General features: G+C 41.4%; 1 pseudogene; it reads right to left on the bottom strand.

The window, feature by feature from the left end:
- Positions 1 to 4,058: 4,058 nt before the first annotated feature.
- Positions 4,059 to 5,111, bottom strand: LOC103192613 (annotated as a pseudogene).
- Between the last annotated feature and the right edge of the window lie 2,749 nt (positions 5,112 to 7,860).

Below are 7,860 nucleotides of genomic sequence, written 5' to 3' on the forward strand. Positions count from 1 at the left end.
AATGGATATTATCCTATCACTGACACCATTGTACTTCAGGACAGATCTTGAAACATCCTTTGTGATGATGAATGCCATGCCATTCCTCTTTAAACTGTCATTCCTGGCATAGTAGATCATATGGTTGTCTGATTCAAAATGGCCAGAACCAGTCCATTTCCTAGCATCTCAATCTTTATGCATTCCATTTCATTTGTGACAACTTCCAATTTTCCTACTTCGTACATTCCATGTTCCCATTATTAATGGATGTTTGTCCCTGTTTTTCCTCAATTTGAGTGGTGCCACATCAGCAAATAGAGGTCTCGAAAGCTTTACCTCATCCATGTGAGTAAGGCTGATTTTACTCTGATAATGCAGCTCTTTCCCAGTCCTACTTTTAGAGCTTTCTAAGCTAAGTGACTCATCTTCCTCCTCTGTATTGGACAATGTTTCTGTACTATTCATAAATTTGTGCAGTAATGTATCAGATAGTGTTTCTCTACTATTCATAAGGTTTTCCCTGGCCAATTCTTTGAGAAGTGAATGACCTCTTCCTTCTTCCTAGTCTGTCTCAGTCTGCAAGCTGGGCTGACACCTGTGCAACAGGTGCACCCCACTGGGTTTGAAACACCAGTGGCACAGCCTCAAGTCTCACAGCAGCTCATCACCACAGTGTGATAAACCAACAGACAAGTTTGTCTCCCTTAGCTGTTGGAAACCCCTCCAACCATCCTTACCTGGATCCCTGTGGCTAACTCCTTGATCTGTTCTAGTCCCCTTTGCCTTTTCTTTTCTCTTCCTGCTTCCCGCCTCACTGCTTGTGGGGAGTGGCCTGGGTTCCTGCTCCTCACCTGGCTCCCTGCAGTTGACTTCTCAATTTGTTCCTGTCCCTTTTGCCTTTTCTGTCCTCTCCCTGCCTTCCCACCTCACTCCTTGTGGGGTGTGGCCTGGGTTCCCTCTCTTCACCTGGGTCCCTGCGGCTGACTCCTCGATCTGCTCCAATCCCCTTTGCCTTTTCTGTCCTCTCCCTGCTTCCCACCTCGCTGCCTGTTCATAGGTCCCTGGAATCTGAATGAGAATGCTATTACTTTAAAATCCAAAATGGTTGCTACTTGTAAACATTAAAAATGGCTGCACCCTTGGTCACTTTAAATATCCAAAGTGGCCGCCACTTGTAAACATTCAAAATGGCTTCGCCCTCAGTCACTGAGAGAATGGGTGGTAGAGAAGGGAAACAAAGGCTTTGTCTTGGGCTCCACTTTCTAGGGAATGCAAGAAAGTGTCCCCAGCCCCTGGCACAAGAACTGGAATGTGCCAACCAGGCCCTATGTTGAACATATACATCTTGGATGAATATATGAATGAAAACTGTACTTTCTACTCTGTAGTAAAGCTGCTTAAATCATATTTGGGAAGGGCTTAGAGATCTCAGGGGAAAGTCTGTGTGGCATTCCCAGTCCCCGTTTCCGCAAGGTTCCAAGTATTTCCTACAGAACTGTGATTCTTATGGCAAAGGCTCACACATAGCCTTGGAAGTGTACCAAACCATCTCTCTGCTTGCTTCCCACGCCACTGTGTCACAAGTAGGGACTCATTAGTCTTTAGAGTCAGAGCACCAGAGAGAAATACAGTCCTTAAAACTTAACTGTTTTCTTTCCCTAAAATAAAAAAGGCAAGTCACACATGGCTACAATTTGGGTGCAGTGTCACTTTCACAGTTTATTGCTCCACACAGGAGTGAGTTGAATGTTTACATAAGTGATCAGATTAATTCAGTTTTTAAATGAGCCCTTGTACCTTATCCTGATATATTACCCAAATAACCAGCAAGCATAATATAATTATAGTGTTGACAGTTGTCTAAGGCTCCACTAGATGAACATTTGCTTTCCTTCCACCCCTTCATTTTTCTTTCCTGGAATCAATTAGTTAGAGATGAATTCTCCAGCATATTCTCTTGGAATGTAGTCATGAGCCTGGATAGACTCTGAAGTGTTTTTGCCTCATATCTACTTATGAAACCAGAGGCTTTGCAGGTAGGGTCAGAAAATCTATTAGCCTTTGTTCTGTTTTCATCTCTTTTTCTTCCTCTTGGTCCTCATATTTTGAGTCCTGGCTCAGAGATTCCCAACTTTTATGATTATAGCCCATTCTTGGATGCTGGAATTTTTGATGGTATGCTTGAAGGGACTGAAATACTCAAAACAAAAGAAAACAAGTGAGAAATTACTACTAGAGTTTAACACCTCCTCATGGTATCATTGTTGCCTTATCCACTGTTGGTTTTTTAGGCCTATGTTGTTGTTTGAGAAGGCTTTTTTTATTGCCCTGGTCTTTTATCACATGTTTGAATTAGTATAAAATTTGCCTTGGTACTTACCTGATAAAAATACTTTACCCCCTTACAGTAAGTTACACATGGCTCTGCATTGCTTTACACATCTTTCTTATGTCTGTATTTCATCTTCTGAAAATCTCTGTAATAATATGTATCCTGGTACCAAAACTAAACTTACACTTTGATCCAAATTTGGCAGCATGTGAGTGATGGGTTTGTGAGATGGCAAGTAACATACATGGCCTATGAGTTAAGAACCATGGATCTCACTAGTAGTGACACTCTCTATGAAGAAAACAGTGTTAGGACTGTGGCTTATGCTTGTTAAAAAAAAAAAAAAAAAACAACTATGGAAATAAGGTAAAAGGGCAACTATATGTTCATGCAAATCCTGTAACGTTGACCGACAAGCCTATCTAAGGGCCATCTGAACTTCCAAGGGGCTGTAACTTTGACAATGCTTGTTGGTTATGGCTTGCTCTGTAAAGTTAGATGTTAATGGAGATAATTGACAAGCTACAAACATTTTTTGTCCAGTACAGAGGCAGATAATTTCTGTTTGGCTGAAAATGTAACACCAAAGGTTATGGTTCTGTTGCCCTTTAGAATAATTTTGGATCCAATTTAGCACCTTTGATCTTGCAACCTTTATTTTTTTAGAATAGATTTTATTTTTAAGTGCAGATTACAGAAAAACTGAGAAGATAGTGCAGAGGGTTTCCTTATACCTCACACCCAGTTTCCCCTGTTATTAGCATCTTATTTTAGTATGGTAGGTACATTTGTTACAATTAATGAACCAATATTGATCCATTATATTAATTAAAGTCCACATTTCATGGAGATTTCCTTAGTTTGTGCCCAATGTCCTTTTGATGTTCCAGGATCCCAGTTAGTATACATTACATTTGGTTGTCATGCCTCCTTAGGCTTCTCTTGCTTGTGACAGTTTCTTAGCCCTTCCTTGTTTTTGATGACCTTGACAGTTTTGAGGAGCATTGGTCAGATATCTTGTGGAATCCTCCTCTATTGGAATTTGTCTGAGTTTCCCTCATGATTAGACTGGAGTCATGGGGTTTTGGGAGAAAGGCTATAGAAGTAAAGTGCCTTTTATTCATATCAAGCCATTGGCCTATACTATTTCCATTAAAAGCAAGCGAAGTCTGGTACTGACATGGCATTAATAACTGTAATGATTATAAATCTACTGCATTAAAATTGTGGTATTAGTGAAGAATATTAAACATCACGGACTGCCAGAAGAACAAACAGATCTGTCTTGGATGAAGTATAGCCAGAATGTTCCTTAGAAGTGAGAATGGCCATACTTCATGTCACATGCTTCAGTAATGTTGTCAGATGGGACTAGTCCTTAGAGGAGGACATCATACTTGGTGAAGTAGAGGGTGAGTGAAAAAGGAGAAGACCCTCAATGTGATGAACTGATACAGTGGCTGCAAGATGGGCTTAGGCATGGCAAAGATTGTGAGGCTGGTGCAGGACTGGGCAGTGTTCTGTTCTGTTGTACATAGGGTCACTGTAAGTCAGAACTAACTTGACGGCACCTAACAGCAACAACAGTCATTCAGGGGAGTGTTCTTAGCACCAATGAGAGGCAAAAAAAGAAACTGACTATGTTCATTTGAAGAAATATCCATTACAAACTAAAAATACATTGATTTTAGCAATTCCAAGGCATAATTTTCATTCTCTTTTGATTTATATCATTGTTCTGCTTTTAAAGCTTATTGTTGATAGAGTGAGGTAATTTAATGACAGTTTTTCCAGTGTTTTTTCCCATGTACAAATAATCTACAGCACAAAATACAGACTCCAGGCCAGTAAAGTGCCCTCTTGAGACAGCACTCCAAAGTCCACCTCATATATCAGTTCTCAGCTTTTGCTTATCTTGAGCCAAGTGGTCAATATTTAGAAAGGTAATGGTTCAGAAAGAAGCCCAGGATGCTGGCAGATGTCTTTTAGCAAGTTGGCTGGCAATGTTCCCACTTTAACAGGCAAAAAGCCAATGGAATTTTGTAGCCAAAGATAAACCCAATTAAGATCAAGTGCCCTTTGGTGGCCAATACATCTACTGCCAAGTCATTCAGGGCCCCCCCTCACAGAATTTTCAAGCACATCCACACCTTTGTAGCTCCCACCTTCCCTGTTTTATAGTTGATGGGAGTAGCCAACAGACTTCAGGAAAGCAGACTTTTCATCAAAAGAGCAGGTTCTAATTATGTAGCATTTCACCCTCATTGAAAGCTGCACAGCAAACGGACTTGTTCCTCTAGCTGTGGTTGTCACCAAAACTTTTTTCCCTTCCAGCTCTCCAAGCTCCTCCAGGTTGGTGTATGCAATAGTGCCACTTACCGGCAGGGTGAGGAACTTAGGTTTTACAGAGGGCACTGGAGTTGCAATGTTAGCAGGCATAACTGTATACTCAGCAAAAAAAAGCCAGGTGTCATGGAAGGCACGGCTTGGCCAGCTGTGTACCTGGCAGTAGCAAAAAGGCCTAAAGCTACTACCACTGATACCCTCAAAACCTGTATCAAAGGGGACCTTAATGGAAGGGTTATGTCAACTGGTGGAATATATGATGTTAACATCAGCAAATCAGTTCTGGAGGAGGAGATTTCTGTCCCTGGGGTGCAGCACTGAGCAGTCCCAGGCAGATAATCACCTTAGGGAAGTTGGGCCTCAGCCACATCACTATCAGCTTCTGCAAAGTGCAGAGTATGGCCTCTGGAATGAGGTAAGTATTACTTTTGTGGTTTAAGGCATGTGCCATATGACCTCAAGTCTTGCCCCTAGCCTCATTTCTATAGGACTTTGATGAGGCTTTGGGGTGGGTGGGCACTTCTAAGCATAAGCTAAGAGGAATATTTCTGATGAGTGGCACTATTGTGTACCTCTTCCAAAGAGTGACTATTGAAAGGACTTCTTTGCTTTTAAAGTTCCTAAAGTTGATTCTTTGTGCTCTTAAGACTTTTGCCAGGTCACATTAAGAATCACATATTATTATTATGAGCAGAGTGGCAGGATGATATGATGAAACAGAGCTGAGTACAGGACCCACTCTGCTGCTCAGTTTCAGGTCATATAATACCTTTGAGTCTCCACTGCCTCATTTTGTAAGGTAAAAACAACAATATAATAATACTACGACTGATCAGAACTACCTTAATCCATAGGGATGTTCTGTCTGAAACCAGTGATATTATATGGGTAAAATACTTTCTGAGCAATACTGAAGAATAAGTTATTGGCAGCACAGAGGTCAGTAGACATTTTCTGTAAATGTTTTTGGCTTTGCATACCACACAGTTTCTGCCACAGCTACTCAGTTCTGCTATTATAGCACAAAACCAGCCATAGACAGCACATAAACAAGCGAGCGTGGTTGTGTTCCAATAAAGTTTTATTCATAAAAGCAGTGTGCTGTGTTTGGCCTGTGGGATATAGTGTTCTGACTGTCTAGATCAAGCATGGAAAGACATAAACTATACCCTCCTCCTTCCGTCCATAAATCTTTTCCAAGTATAATGCTAGGGAGGATGTTTAATAATTTACTGGGAGGATTGGCTCACAGACAGGTTAATGAGCTGCTTATCAACTACTCTTCAGAAAACACAAGTTCCTCCTTGCTTTCTGCCTGGGGTCCCATCTTCTCTGTGGTGGAGCCCACCCTACTCCTACAGAAACTGCCATCCTTTTGTCTATCCATAAAACTACTCACTCACTCACCTGGGAAGTATCATTAGGTGTCTGAGATGACTAAGAGTCCCTGAGCACAAATAGTTAAGCACTTGGTCACTAACTGAAAGATTGGTGGTTTGAATCCACCTAGAAGTACCTTCCTCAGAAGGAAGGTTGGGCAATCTACTTCTGTAGAGATACTGCCTTGGAAACCCAAGGAGGGATCACTATGAGTCGGGTCTGGCTTGACAGCATATAACAACAACAGAAGTGCCTTGGAAGAAAGACCCAATGGTATGTTTCTGAAAAGTCAGCCATTGAAGACCCTATGGAGCACAAATCTGACACGTATGGGGTTGCCAACAGTAGGAACTGACTTAATGACAGCTGGTTTGGTTTTTTTTGGGGGAGATGACTAAAAAACCTTTTTATTTCTTTAACTGAACCAGGGAATCAAAAGAAAGAACAAGGGAAAGGAACTGCCATCTTTACATCATGCATCTTAAGCCAGACATTGAGCTACATGTTTTTCATAATTTCACTTATTTAAAGTTTGCAATCATTCTGTGAGATAGACATTAACACATCCATTTTACCTATGACATGTTCATATTTTATAGTTATTACATTCAAGTTTGCATATATATAAATTTCTTCTTAAGTCATGATGTCCCAACTTCCACATAAAGCAGAAAATGTAATTTTATCAACTCAAAGTAACATAGTTACTTCTGGATTTAAATATAATTAATACAGATTTAAAGTCAGTTAATTCAGGAGTCCCCATCTCCCCTTCCCTCCACCTTTCTCCTTTACCCCTTGTTCCTGAGGGTGAGCTAAGTTTCCAGGGGGTTGGCTTTATACCATGCTAGGTGAGAGGCACTCAGCCTGCATGCTGGCCTCTATCTTCACTGAATTCTGCTGAAAAGTTTGTCTTTTCTGGTTCTCATGGTCCTTTGTGGTTTCCTATCACGTTTCCTCATCCTTATTGTCCCAAACTCCAGCTCCTTTGGGACTGTAAGCTTCTGCTCAGATACTTTCCTGTTCATTGGCGAGCTCACAGGAACATTTTGCTTGTGATTCTGTCTGACTGCCCTCAGTTATATATCACAAAAAACTCCTCAGCCATTATAGGTTGCCCCCTGAGGGCATATTGGATGTGGGGCTTCTCCATAAGATTTGAGTTCTCCTGAGCTACTCCTGGAATCACCTTAGTGGCAACTGGTTACTGGTAACTCCTTGGGAGGCCAAGCAATAGTTTATTTGGCTCCAGAGATCCTCTAACCTTTTTTGTTTTTTTAGTTTTTATTGTGATTTAGGTGAAAATTTACAGAGCAAATTAATTTTCCATACAGCAGTTCATACACATTTTGTTTCATGACATTGACTGCAATTTCCCACAGTGTAACAGCTCTCTTCCCACTTCCTCCCTATAGTTACCTCTTCCCTGTGTCCGTCCCTCCCATGCATTTCCACCCCCCCCCCCAGCTATCTCTGTATGCAAACACTGCCCTTCCGTTCTCTCACAATTGATTACTACCTGTGTGTCTACCTGAGGTAAATGTTCAACCCATATGCCTGTCTGTTGTTTGGCTGGAAACCACAGGAGTGAGTTCAGTTCTAGACCTGCAGGGTAACTAGGGGCCACAGTCTCAGTGGTTCCAACAGGCTCTTTCAGCCCCGCAACAAACCTGGTCTTTTTTTTTTTTTTTTTAATGATTTTGAGTTTAGTTCCACTTTGTTCTCCCACTCTATCCAGAATCCCCTGCACCAATCCCCATCTGAGTGGTTGACAGTAGTAGCTGGGCACCAACTAGTTTTTCTGGTTTCATGGTCATACA

The sequence above is a fragment of the Orycteropus afer genome, unplaced genomic scaffold (genome assembly GCF_000298275.1).
Source record: "Orycteropus afer afer isolate SDZICR_OR568_19922 unplaced genomic scaffold, OryAfe1.0 scaffold00030, whole genome shotgun sequence".
NCBI classification, from domain to species: Eukaryota; Metazoa; Chordata; class Mammalia; order Tubulidentata; family Orycteropodidae; genus Orycteropus; species Orycteropus afer.